This window comes from Mus musculus, chromosome 2 (assembly GCF_000001635.26).
Source record: "Mus musculus strain C57BL/6J chromosome 2, GRCm38.p6 C57BL/6J".
Taxonomy (NCBI): domain Eukaryota; kingdom Metazoa; phylum Chordata; class Mammalia; order Rodentia; family Muridae; genus Mus; species Mus musculus.
The window spans coordinates 132,660,445-132,675,332 of record NC_000068.7 but is presented as its reverse complement, the minus strand read 5'-3'; the positions used below and the strand labels follow the sequence as shown (position 1 = coordinate 132,675,332).

Sequence of the window (14,888 nt, the reverse complement as noted above, 5' to 3'; positions counted from 1 at the left end):
CAAGGTGTCAATTTTAGAACCTGGGAAACTGGACTGGAGAGATGGCTCAGTGGTTAAGAGCACTGACTGCTCTGCCAGAGGTCCTGAGTTCAATTCCCAGCTACCACATGGTGGCTCACAACCATCTGTAATGGGATGGGATGTGATGCTCTCTTCTGGTGTGTCTGAAGACAGCAACAGGGTACTCATATAATAAACAAACAAACAAATAAATGAAAGAACTGGGCTGGTGAGATGGCTCAGCGGGAAAAAGCTCCGACTGCTCTTCCGAAGGTCCTGAGTTCAAATCCCAGTAACCACATGGTGGCTCACAACCATCTGTAATGAGATCTGAAGCCCTCTTCTGGAGTGTCTGAAGACAGCTACAGTGTACTTAGACATAATAATAAATAAACCTTTAAAAATAAATAAATAAATAAATAAATAAATAAATAAACTAAAACAAAACGAAAAAACCTAGGAAACTATGGAAAGAAGATATGTTTGGCCAAGGTGCTGATGCTTCCCCATCAATAGCATCATGCTGACAGTTGGCTCCCTCCAGCCGTACAGCAGACAGAAAGTCAGAGAGTTTATAGAATTACCCGACAATCCATTATCCCTGCTCATGTTCCTTTGACTGCCTGGACTCCTTCTACCGACACCTATCTCTAAATCTTGAGCAGCCTAATGAGGCTTCACTGTCCTATCCAAGATAATTGAAGAATAAACTGCTCCTTTTCAGATCATCCTGGACCAAACATAAGCACCTTGCAATGTGTACCAACCAGGTCCTCAGGCCAGGCTTTATGGATGCCAGCGGTAGGTGATGTCTTGCTCACTGACCTGTGGCGATTACTAGTCATTATACTCCCGAGGCTGTGAGAAGGAGATTCTTACAAGTTTTAGTGCATTAGGTCTTTCCAGCTCACTGACAGTGTGGGTGTGTTTTTATGATGTTTTCCTGGATTGTTTCTTTGAAAGGATGGGATAAAATCTGACAGACCTAGCCATGCAACCAAGTGAGCATAACCTTTTGAGCATTTTTTGTGGCCAAAGTACAAGCTAGTGTTGAATGGAACTAGGTTAGGGGGACCTTGCTAGGGCCACAGCAGTCAGCCATTAGAACCCCAGTCCTGACAGAGCTCAGAGAAGTTCAGAAACTCCAACTAAAATATCTACCTCTTAGGCTAGAGAGATGGTTCCGTAGTGAAGAGCACTGACTGCTTTTCCAGAGGTCCTTAGTTCAATTCCCAGCAACCACATGGTGGCTCACAACCATCTATAATGGGGTCCAATGCCCTCTTCTGGTGAGTCTGAAGACAGAGACAGTGTACTCATATACGTAAAATAAATAAATCTTAAAAAACGAAAAAGAATCTACCTCTTCATACCATACATCTGGTGCACAAGGAGGAGACAATAGTTATTTTGGACCCACCTGGTGGCATTAAGGTCTTCCCCAAAGAGGAGGTCCTCACTGACCTGCAGGTCACCATCTAGGGCCCTGAGGGGAAGCCCTATGCCAGAGGTCTGTTCAGCATGAAGCTCCTTCTAGGCAAGGATTTCCCTCCCTCCCCACCCAAGGCCCATTCCCTGACTAAGACCTTCCACCCAGATGTGGGTGCCAATGCTGAAATCTTTGCCAACCTGTTCAAGAGGAGCTGGACAGCGGAGCTGGTCATCAAACACGTGCTGCTGACCAAGTGCCCACCACCCAGAGCTTGCACTCAAGTATAAGGGCCCCTGCTTTTGGAGCACTACGAAGAGTATGCTGCCTGTGTCCTGTCTGCTGACAGATCCATCTGATGCGCAAGTAGCACCAGCAGCTGAAGAGCTGAAACTACCCAGGACATCACCATAGTACTATACCCCCCTACATTGAGCTTACGATCCCAGGGGTCTAGGAGGGGCTAAAGATCCCCGGATGAAAAAGCACTCAGGATAGCAAGGTAAGTTAGCAGCCAAGTGGGCTCTTCTTTATCCTTCCTTCCTTCCTCCCTCCCTCCCTCCCTCTCTCCCTTCCCCCCTTCCTTCCTTCCTTCTCCCATTCCACACCCACATACATTGCGTCTAAGTTATTTAATTTATGGCTGGGTTGGGAGCAGAGACGCACCTAAACCTGGAGACCCAACAGGGTCTCCTCTGCCTGATGTAAGACTTTAGGCAAAAAGAAACTGAAAAGCTCAGCTTGCGTCAGGCAGCTCTGAAGACAAGTAAGGCTTGTGCATCCTGAAGAGAAAGGAACGAGAAAACATTGCATTGTCTACGATTGTTGCCCCAGAAGCAGATTTGAATCAGGAAGTATTTGATAGAATTTAGAATCAATTTGGAAACAAGGATCTGAGCACATCTGGGTAGACCATCTAAATCAGGGTACCTGAGGTGAGAAGATGGGTTCTGTGGGCTGTTGTCTCAGACTGAGTAAAATGGGAAAGGTGAGCTAAGCACAATCTCGCATCCCTTTCTGCCGGGATACAATGTGACCAGCTAGCTCCCTGCCATGATGGACGGAGCCCTTCAACTGTGAGCCAAAGTCACTTTTGTCAGGTGTTTTACCACAACAGTGAGACAGAACTCTTTATATGCCAAGTCTCACCCAAAAGGCAAAAAAGCCTAATGGGTGTATTTGTCCTTACTGGCCATCCTCCAAAGAGCAAATGGATCCCAAGGGCAAATGGAAGGCATATCTGGAATCTTGAACAGAAGGCAAGCGGCGATGTGAGTGAGGAACCACAGTCACCAGCAGCTGCAAATGCAAGGAAATGGGCTCTCAGAACCTCTGGATGACGGAGGATGGCAGCTCTGCTGACACACTGGCTTCAGCTCAGCGGGGATGATGCTAAACTTCAGGCCTCCATGCTTATTGAAATAAGAGGCAAGCGGTTCCCAACTCAAAACACTCCAGTGAAAGTGTCTGACTGGCAGCATGCTATAACTGCTATAACATGCTATAACAGTGTGACTGGTGTGAGGGAAACTTCACAACTGTACATCCAGAGTGGGATGCTCTAAGAGATGCTGAGATATGTACTTTCCTTTTACAGCTCTGTTTTGGCTGGCTCGTTGTTTCCTTTTGGGTCTGGAGTATGAAATGTGAGTATATTTGTCAGTACCAGAAACTCACATTCTTGCAATCTAGGTGTTAGGACAGTTAAGTATAACATCTAAGAGTTGAAGAAAAACCAAGAGGATTCAGAAGTACCCGTGAACTTACCCAGCATCTCCATCATCTGGAATGCACACATGCACAGTAAATGAGGGACCATGGAAAGCTATTTTGTACTTGTCTGTTCCTAGGTCACAGGAAGGAAGGATGCCTGTACCCATACAGAGAAACACTTATCCAAGAGAGAAGCTAGACCTGTATTGGGTTTTCAAGCCTAAGCTGTCAACTCCCAACAAAGCGTCCTAGATGAATTTGTAATTCTCCTTGGCTGCCTTTAGTGGAAAGATGATATTCAACAACAATCATAAGATTCTTCAAAAAATATATCATATGAAACATTACATGCTGTATGACTTATACTAGCAGCTATAGGAGCTGGAGAGATGACTCAGGGTTAGGAGCACTGGCTGCTCTTCCGAAGAACCTGAGTTCGATTCCCAGCACCACCATGGTGGCTCAAAATTGTCTGTAGTCCTAGTCCAGGGGCTCCATTGGCCTCTTCTGTCCTCCCTGGTCAATGCAGGCATGTGGTACACAGACATACATTCAGTCAAACAAGCATATAGTTAAAAATAATAGTAACTATGTAAAAACATTACCAATTATTGGGCTTACTTTTCTAGATAATGTTGATGGACACTTGTAGTTTATGTACAAAATGTTATTGGAAATAATTTCTAAACAATCTAGGAAAAGTAAATCTTATTTTAAGTATTCCACAAGAATGTTGTTATTAGGGGTGGAGATATGGCTTTGCAGTTAAGAGTACTAACTGCTCTTCCAAAGGACCCAGGTTCAATTCCCAGCACACACATGGCAGTTCACAACTGTCTGTTAACTCTAGGATCCAACACCCTTACACAGTGTAGGTAAAACACAATGCATGTGAAATAAAAATAAGTTTAAAAATGTTATTATTCGGGCTGGAAAGATGGCTCAGCAGTTAAGAGCACTGACTGCTCTTCCAGAGGTCCTGAGTTCAATTCCCAGCAACCACATTGTGGCTCACAGCCATCTGTAATGGGATCTGCCGCCCTCTTCTGGTGTGCATGAAGACTGCTACAGTGTACACACATATAAAATAAATAAATCTTTTTAAAATGTTATTATTAGACATCTTGTAGTAAGCTGGGCATGGTGGTACACACCTTTAACACTAACACTCAGAAGGCAGAAGCAGGTGGAACTTTGTGAGTTTGAGGCCAGTCTGGTCCAAAGAGTGAGTTCCAGGACAGCCAGGGCTATGTATAGACCCTATCTCAAAAACAAACAAAATAAAACAAAACTAAAAGAAAACCCATTATAATAAATACATTGTAAGTGAAAGAAGAGGGGATCTTATTTATATTCTTAGCAGCAGTTTGAAAGATTAATTCGTTCCATTAAATATTTTATTAATTATTTGAGAAACTTGTACAATGTATTTTGAAATATATAGACGTACAAAGGAGCCTTTAAATACCTCTAAACATCAAGAAAAATCAATAAAAATGGGATGGGGAACTAAACAGAAACTTCTTAAAATATGAATTACAAAGGGCTAAGAAACATGTTTTGATGTGTTCAACACCTTTAGCAATTTGGGAAATGCAAAGCAAACCTACTGTGGGATTTCCCCAGTCAGAATGGATAAGACAAAAACAACAACGAAAAAGTGTCAAGTGCTGATGAGAGCATGGGAAAAGGAACACTTCACTCACTGTTGATGGGAGTGGAAACTGGTGTAACCATGGAAACTGACATCAGGGTTCCTCAGAAAACTATAAACGGATCTGCGCATGATCCAGCCAAACCACTCTAAGGCACATACCCAAGGGCTCTGTATACTACTATAGAGAAACTTGTTCATTCGTGTTTATAGATGCTCTATTCACAACAGCCAGGAAATGGAAACAGCGTAGATACCAATCAACCGATGAGTGGATTCTGAAAATGTGGAGCATTTACACAATGCGATATTATTTCACTGTTAAGAAAATAAAGATTATGAATTCTGTAGGTATACAGAGGGAGCTAGAGACAGTCTTACAATCTATAGTTCTAGTCCCAGGAGATCTCTCCAAGACCCTCTTCTGACCTCTATGGACATGGACACACACACATGGACACACGGACACATGGACACATGGACACGGACACTGAGGACACGGACACACACAAAAGCACATTCCCATCTTCCAGTCAGATTTCCAGAAAATGTCAAAGCACCATTAAGTGTCTCCCTGGCATGGGACTCCTTTAAACATTGGATGGAACCTTTGAAAAATAAACACCAGGGCCTTGTAAACTATATATCTAACCTATAAATAAATAGGTAGCAGCAGGCATCAAACTACTAGAAGTCAAAAATGTCAGGTCTCTTCTCTAACCCAAAGGTACAGTGGAGAGGCCCAAGTGTGAGACCTTGCCTGTCTAGCAGGATGTTGGTTTGTTTGGAGTCGAGTCGGTCCTCCTTGCTTGGGCTTTCTCACTTCATCTTGCCTGGAGGGTTCAAGGGTAACCAACTGCACAAAGCTGCCATCTTTGCACTTGCAGCCTTTGGTTTTATTATTGTCTTTTAAGACAGAGTCTCCACAGAGTCTCACAATGTAGCAAAGGCTGGCCTTGAATTCACTATATAGTATCCCAAGCTAGCTTTAAATTTGTGACAATTCTCTTTCCCTAGCTCTCAAATTCAGAGACTGCAGGCAGGAGCCATGAAGCTAGGTTCTACCTCCCTTTCACGCTGTCCTGTGTGACACCGCTTTGATCCCACCAAGTGAATCTAGATTCATCTGTGAGTCTTTCACTCAACTTATCACCCCTGCAAAGTCTCTTTTGTCACACAGAGGACATAAGTTCCGGAGGTGTGGGTGTGGTATGTTTGTGAAGGCAGACTTCTGCCTGCCCTATCATTATTCGTATCATTTTCTTGACTCATTCACAGGTGGAGTAGAGGAACACCTTTCATCATCCGAGGGAGACTCTGAGTCCTCTGACAGTTCAGGAGACACAGTGCAGAGGAAGAGTGCTTGAGCAATTTTCCAGCAGTACGTGGTCTTTTGAAGTCTGAACTTAGATATGGATGGGTTGGATGTTGCCAAAAACAGAAGGAAGGGGAGAACAATACAGTGATGGAAAGTATCTTTGGGCTAAGTGCAACACTTGTTTTTGTTTTTTGTTTTTGTTTGTTTGTTTTTTGTTTTTCAAGACAGGGTTTCTCTGTGTAGCTCTGGCTGTCTTGGAACTCACTCTGTAGACCAGGTTGGCCTCAAACTCAGAAATTCACCTGTCCCCAGAAGATGTTCCAACTGGTAATAAGGACACATGCTCCACTATGTTCATATAAACTTTATTTATAATAGTCAGAAGCTGGAAAGAACCCAGATGTCCCTCAACAAAGGAATGGATACAGAAAATGTGGTACATTTACACAATGGGGTACTACTCAGCAATTAAAAAGATTGAATTTATGAAGTTCTTAGGCAAATGGATGCATCTGGAGGGCATCATCCTGAGTGAGGTAACCCAATCACAAAAGAACATGATATGTACTCACGGATAACTGGATATTAGCCCAGAAACTTAGAATACCCAAGATACAATTTGCAAAACACATGAAACTCAAGAAGATGGAAGACCAAAGAGTGGATACTTCGTTTCTTCTTAGAATGGGGAACAAAATACCCATGGAAGGAGTTACAGAGACAAAGTTCGGAGCTGAAACAGAAGAAAGGACCATCCAGAGACTGCCCCACCTGGGGATTCATCCCATATACAACCAGCAAACCCAGACATTATTGCATATGCCAGCAAGATTTTGCTGACAGGACCCTGATATAGCTATCTCTTGTGAGGCTATGCCAGTACCTGGCAAATACAGAAGTGGATGCTCATAGTCATATACTGGATGGAACACAGGTCCCCTAAAGAAGGAGCTAGAGAAAGTAACCAAGGAGCTAAAGGGGTGGGCAACCCTATAGGAGGATCAACAATATGAACTAACCAGTACCTCCCAGAACTGTCTCTAGCTGCATATGTAGCAGAGGATGGCCTAGTCAGCCATAAATGGGATGAGAGGCCCTTGGTCTTGCGAAGATCATATGCCTCAGTACAGGGGAGTGCCAGGGCCAGGAAGCAGGAGTGGGTGGGTTGGGGAGCTGGGCAGGGGGAGGGTATAGGGGACTTTCGGGATAGCATTTGAAATGTAAATGAAGAAAATATCTAATAAAAAAACAAAAACAAAAAGAAATCCACCTGCCTCTGCCTCCCAAGTGCTGGGATTAAAGGCATATGCCACCACTGCCCTGTGAGACATTTTTATTCTCATAGTATTTGTACTGGCTGCTTTTGTGTGTCAACTTGACATAGGCTGGAGTTACCACTGAGAAAGGAGCCTCCCTTGAGGAACATGCCTCCATGAGATTCAGCTGTAAGGCATTTTCTCAATTAGTGATCAAGGGTGGGAGGGCCCATCGTGGGTGATGCCATCCCTGGGCTGGTAGTCTTACGTTCTATAAGAGAGCAAGCTGAGAAAGCCAGGGGAAGCAAGCCAGTAAGTGACATCCCTTCATGGCCTCTGCATCAGCTCCTGCTCCCTGACCTGCTTGAGTTCTAGTCCTGACTTCCTTTGGTGATGAACAGCAGTATGGAAGTGTAAGCTGAATAAACCCTTTCCTCCCCAACTTGCTTCTTGGTCACGATGTTTGTGGGGGAATAGAAACCCTGACTAAGATAGTACATGAGAAAAATTTAAATGTATTTTATACCCAGTGCTGCTTCTCACCTTGTATTTCCCAAGGTGGGTATAATAACACTTGCCTTCCTCTGTCTTAGAAGTAACTGAGATTTCTCCTATCCAGAGGTGTCAAAGGCTTCCAGCCCCATGAAGTGGATGGGTTATCATTATGGTGGAAGGGACATAACTCCAAGACCAGAATGTAAAGAACCATGCCAGGATCTCTGGAGAAACTCATTCCCTACTGCAGTCTCTTGCCTTTTGAGGAAGCCCAAGCTGAGACACAGGTGCTGCGCACAGTTGCGGGTAACAGCCCAGCTGAGTTCTTAGCCAACAGCCCAGAGGCACTGAGCTCAGGGTGCTTAGATGGTGCTTGTTAGCTAGTGGATGCTGTTTGTGGCTTCTCAGATGAGACCCAGGCACCATGCAGAAGAGGTAAACTGTCCTTCTGTGCTCTTTGCAGTCTCCTGACTCAAGGGACGCAGAATCACAATAAAGATGGTGGTCGATTCAGGAGTTGGTTTTGGTGTGGCAATCGTAGTTAGTATTCTGGTATACAGAATGATAGAAGGCTTTTTAATTCTATTTATTTATAATTTTGGACAGAGCCTTATGTAGTAGCCCAGGCTAGCCCTAAACTTGCAATCCTGCTTCCAGCTGCTGATTGCTGGGATCATAGGCATGTGCTACCATGCCTTGCTTGGCAGATGTGTTTACCAGAAGCCACAACAACCATAACAAGATGCCCCCTAATTATTACTATTATCATCATCATCATCAATTACATTTGTTCTTTGACAATGTCATACGTGTATATAATTCATTCCCTGCATCAGTCTCCTTTACCTTCCTCCCAACTCTGCCCCGCCTTCCCCCTTCCCATTTCTAAACTCAAGTCACTTTGTGTTGTCTTGTGACTTGCTGTATTTTAGCAGGGCTGTCTGTGTGACTGGGAATGTCCAACTAACCATGGAGCTTAGTGGGCTCTCCAATGTGCACAGAGGTGAGCACAATGACTTCCCCTCTTCCAGAACCTACAGTGGCCAAGAGTTTGGTAGTAACAGGTAAGGTGCCAGGGCTGTGCCACTCCTGTGGCTGACGGTTGTCAGGGTCAGTCCTGTGCAGGCTTCAGAGTAGATAATGAAAGATCCTGACAGAATGTAAAAGGACACAGAAGCCCTGAAATTGGCAAGATAGATGTCAGTGTTAGCAGAACTAGCTTCACTGATTTAGAAAAATAGAGGTGCACAATGCTCTGGCCACTCCTTGAACCTGTGTGTCTCTTTCCTTGTACCCCTCCCATACCCATTTCTTGAGAATAGACATTGTTTAGATCTGGAAATCCCCTACACCCCCCCCCCATGTCCTTTATGGGTTCTCCCTGTCCATTCCTATCCTAGACTCAAACTAATTATCCTGAATGGATGTAAATGATGAATTGGATTTTCTGTTCTCTCTCTCTCTCTCTTGTTTTTGTTTGTTAGGGTTTTTTTGTTTTTGTTTTTGCTTTTGAGCCATAGTCTTACTCTGTAGTCCAGGCTAACCTTGAACAAACTGCTGGGATTGCAGATGTGAGTCAACACATCTGTAATTGTTCCTGTGATCTTAAATTTCTCCTTTCAGATCCAATCTTTTCCTTTCTCTGTTCTATTCTGGGTCCTAGATGCTAAGCTCTGAGGTCTGCTTTGATGATGGGCATTATCTTCTGGCTTCCATTTTAGATTCAGTCAAAAATGGTTCTGACTGAGAGGAGTAAGACTACAGAATTAGTCTTCTGAGGTTCTCCCTACAGATGTCTATAGCTTGGCTGTGTCCTGCTGGAAGCAGTACAACATAGAGGTCACTGTTTTCTTTACCTGTAATGGTGGCTTCCCAGTATGCCTTCAGGTTTAAGGGTATAAATAGCTCCCTGCTCTTTCTAGCCCCATTGCACTAAACTATCCAAAATGGTTTCCCCTCATCATCACACACTGTTGTAAAAGGTCTATGAAATTCCCCATCTCACTTTTATATAACACAGCCAGCCAGGAGACTAACATTTGCATTATTTAAAGGAATCCCTATTATATCTACAAGATTTGTGACAACCATTGGTTTAGATCATCCATGATTTCAACAACTTTAGGCATCAGAACATACCATGAGCCTTTTGATAAGGGGTCAGCTATGGTCTATTATATTTTGAATGTACCATATAATTCCAATTTCCTCCTAAACTAGCAATTGCCACCTCTCAAGAGGCCAAGCGTCAGAATTAAAGAATACTTAGTACCAGGTGCATCATGTTATCAAGGCTGACCAACTCCAGGAGCCGTGCTGAATTGCCATATGATGGACTTAGATGACCCATCCTTTCCTGATCTTTTTCCCAGATCTGCACTCTGGGTACTTGCCTCTTAGACATGACATCTGCTGTGGCTTGGCTAAGGTGACTATCTATCTGGCTTCTGCCCCTTGACCTTTTTCTGTGGCATTTGGATAACATAACACCCAACACCTTTAGATTTCTTCCTCTAGACCCCTAGTATTACCACATACTTTCCCTGGCATCTAAAGGCACTTGGGACTCTTGAAAAAAGAAAAGAGAGAACTAATTTTAACATCTATGTGTCTGGCCTTTCCTGTGAATTATTTCAGCTACTGTTGCTGCATTAAAAGATACCACCAAAGTATAATAACTTTAGATAACCACTTAATTCTTCTGGAATCTGTTGAGCATCAAGGTCTCAGACAGGAAGGAGAATTATTTGTCTTTGCTACAGGAAGTCTGGACCTCAGCTGGAAAGACTTGAAGCTTGAAGGGACTTGACAGGTGCTGGCTGGGAATCATCTGCAGTTTGTTTACTTTGGTTACAAGACAGTGAAATCAAGCTGGAAGTGACCCTAAAAACTTCCTGCTGATTAGCTTTTATGGTGCTAGTAAGTACCGTGTAAGCCATCTGGCATAGAAAAGACATCAATGGTACAGCTACAGCCAACTCTGAGTGCTGAAATACTGGTGTACCAGGTAAAATGCCCTCACAGATGCAATAGTGGCATGAGGGTTACAGGTGTAACCAAAAGTTTGGGATTGGATTTGAGGCCTGCTCCACAGGAAGGAATTTGGGCCTGATACTATAACCTGGACAAAAAGCCCATGAGTTAAGAGGTTATAGGCCCTAAGGAGGAACCTACCAATGTTAGTTTACTAAATGACACACTGTGGAAATTATACCTAAATATGTCTGCTTATTCCCATACATTAGTGCTGCTCTCAACTTTGGCCTGAGAAACTTCGTTCTGCAGTTGTCAACAACGAATTTGGGCTCATAACTAGTCAAAGTGAAAAGAAATATTTATTGAGTTTTCGACCCCAAGTGGACCATCTATATCAATACTTGCACTCAACGCTCAGGGAACATCTCAGAAGAGAACTAGAAAGAGCGTAATAACTGGCGTCTGAGAGGTGCTGTGAAATGATGCTTGGGAACATGACATGACCAGTGCACACATGAACTCCTTCTCAAGATCAAGTCAACAAGAGCGATCAACCTTTCAGTGGACATCACTAATTGGGCTCAGTGGATTACTAACAACCGAAGAGAAAATGATGCACAAGGAGAGGGAGACTTATTCTAGGTGCTGAGGGAGTGGGATGGAGAGTCTGGATTACTAGGAAGACTGGGACGGGGAGTTAGAATCCAAATGATCAAGACCACTCTTTACATGTAGAAAACTGTCAAGGAATAAGTAAAGAGTAATTCTACTAGGAAGAGGAGGAGGAGGAGCAGAGAGGTTGTGGGGCACTTCTTTAATCTCTGCCCATGGAAGGTAGAGGCAGTTAGAGGCCAACCTGGTCTACAGAGTGAGTTCCTGAACAGCCAGAGTTACACAGAGAAACGCAGCCTCGAAAAACAAAAACAAAAACGACATGGGTCAGTGGTTAAAAGCATTTACTGCTCTTTAGAGGACCTGAGATCAGTTCTCATAACCGACATGATGACTTACAACCATTTGAACTTCAGTTCCAGGAGACTCCGATCCTCTTCTGATCTCTGTGGGCACTAGGAATGCACATGATGCACATAAGCACATGCATACAGACCACTCATATACACACAATAAAATAATCTGAAAACTGGGTGTGGTGGCATAGACCTATAATCCCACACATAAGAGGTAGAGTCAGGTGGATCAGAAGCTCAAGGTCATCTTCAGGTACGTCTGAGTTCAAAGTCAGCTGGAGACACACAAGTTGCTGGCTCTAGCCATAAGAAAGAAAAAAGGGTATTTTCATTTTACAGATGAAGAAACAAGAAAAAAGTAGATAAATGAATTTTTTTTCCCCAAAGAGAGCATAGCATAGTACATATAGGAATAGATTCTGATTGCTGAGACCCATTTACTGTGTCGGGGATATAGATGTTTTGTGTGAATTTATGCTCAAATCAGAGTGTTTCTACTAAAAGCAAAGCATATACGTAGTTAAAAATTAACCTTTATTTTTCTTTTATGTGTTCTGCCTGCTTATTTGTCTATGCACTTTGTACATGCAGTGACAACACATGCCAGATGGGGGCATTGGGTCCTTTGGAAATGGACTTAGAGATGGTTGTGAGCTGCCCTTTGAGGGCCAGGAATTGATCTGGGTCCTCTGCAAGAGCAACTAATGCTTGCTTTCTTTCTTTCTTTCTTTCTTTCTTTCTTTCTTTCTTTCTTTCTTTCTTTCTTTCTTCCTCTTTTTAATGGTGAAAAAAAAGTGTGTATTTAGAATTAGCCATCTGGACTCAGTTTAGATTATCTCAATCTTGTTGGCAACATCTAGGGCATCATAATTAGAAGCCAATTGAACATACGCCTTCTTCTCTCCATCAGGCCTTATCAGGGTATTGACTTAGGCCACATCAATGTCATAGAGTTTCTTGATGGCCTGTTTGATCTGATGCTTGTTGGCCTTGACATCCACAATGAACACAAGCGTGTTGTTGTCCATTTTCTTCATGGCTAACTCAGTGTTCAGTGGGAATTTGATGAGAGCATAGTGGTCAAGCTTGTTTCTCCTGGGTGCACTCTTTCAGAGGATATTTTGGCTGCCTCTGGAGCCGCAGGGCCGCTGGAAGGTGGGTGATGTTTGGATCTTCTTTTTGTGCTGTGGACGCCTTTTAGCACTACCTTCTTAGCTGTCAAGGCCTTTGCTTTGGCTTCTTTGGGAGGGGCAGGAGCTTCCTTCTTTCCTTTCAGCGCCATTTGGCGAAAACACAACTAATGCTCTTAACTGCTGAGCCATCTCTCCAGTCACAAAAGTATGTAATCTCAAAAGCAAGTTTATGCCTTAACTCTATTGTCAATAAATCTACACCTCAATTTCCCCTGGTTCCTTCAGGATGGAAATTTAGACTATCCAAATGATTATTATCCACATATGTTCTTCTGGACTTCAAGAGAGAGATTCTGGGGTTGGAGAGATGGTTCGGCAGTTAGGATTTGTTCAGCTCTTTGAAAGGACCCAAGTTCAGTTCCTAGCACCCACATCAGGCACTCACAGCCACCCATAACTCCAGCTGATATCATCTTGATATCTTTCTGATGCCTCTGGCCTCCGAAGACATCCATACTCACATGTACTCGCAAATAAAAATATTCTTTAAGATGAAAATAAGTTCTGTGCCCCCACTCCATGAAATATTAGACTTCTAGCCACAACTACAAAAAGAGTACAGGAAAGGATGCTCTGGGGTTTCCAAAGTTAGCTCATAAAACCCACTACCTGGCTTTCAGTCAGCTGGCTGGAGTCCTCTTGCCCTGCCCAGATAAGAATGATGGGTAGGTGAAACATCGTCAGTGCTGGCGGTCCTGGGCCCTTGAGAGCCTAGGGCCTAGGAGAAGTTCAGGCAGACCCAGAGGCATATAGATCCAATCTAAAAGTTGGGGGACTAGTATTGCTTCAGGCTTTAGAAACTTGGTCTCCCAGCACTTGGCTTGGAGGGTTATTGTTCTTGGTTTGAACTACCAGTAGACCTTCTAGAAATTTGGCAGGAATCTGACCTTGGGCTAGGACAAGAAAGTAGGCTCAAGATGAATAGAGCTAAGGAATGTGTTCTTTGTATCTTGATGGTCCAAGACTCAGGATACAGTAAAGTTGGGACCTTTGTTTATGCTTTGTTTGCTCCTTAACTACTCTGTTCATGCTTCGTTCGTTTCTTGAATGCTTTGTTTATGCCTTAGGACTCACCATATTCTTTGTATGTATCTAGAATGACATAAAGGCAGACTGGGAAGTAATAAACCCGCTTCAGCCTCAGCACTGGTTGGGGTCGTGCTATGGTGTTGTCTAATTGTCTTTTTCTTTTCAATCTTCCCTCCCTCCCTCAAGACCCTGTTGACTGACTAAGCTGGCTTGGTCATGTTCTTATAACAGACAATAGAGTATACTCTCTTTCCTTGTTGGTCTCCTTCTATCGCCTTCCTTTTCCCCTTTTGTCTATCCCTCCCCTCCTTTTCTCCATGCATTGAAGAAAGGCCACATGTGGACATAGTCAGAAAGCAATCACCATTGCAATCCAAGAGACAAAGTTCCATCACCAGACAACACATCACTCAAGGCGTTGACTTGGACTTCTACATTTCAGAATTGTTGAGAAAGAAAGTTTATTATCTAACACAGTCAGTCTATGGTGCTTTGTCAAAGCTGTCCAAGGAGTCTAGCACAGGCATCTCTCTGGAACTGAGGGAAAATTTCTAGAATATTAGTGAAATACTAATATATACCTTTAAATAATTAGTGAGTTATCAGCCGACTAAATAAGTACTTCCTGGACTGGAGAGATGGCTCTTTCGAAGGTCCTGAGTTCAAATCCCAGCAACCGCATAGTGGCTCACAACCATCCATTACAAGATCTGACTCTCTCTTCTGGAGTGTCTGAAGACGGCTGCAGTGTACTTACATATAAAAAAATTAAATCTTTTTTTGAATAAACAAAATAAAGGGCCGGTGAGATGGCTCAGTGGGTAAGAGCACCCGACTGCTCTTCCGAAGGTCCGAAG

The 14,888-nt window shown here is 43.4% G+C and overlaps 2 pseudogenes; one reads left to right on the top strand and one right to left on the bottom strand.

The window, feature by feature from the left end:
- Gm14099 (predicted gene 14099) lies at positions 1,354-1,957 on the top strand (annotated as a pseudogene).
- On the bottom strand, positions 12,587-13,101 carry Rpl23a-ps4 (ribosomal protein L23A, pseudogene 4; annotated as a pseudogene).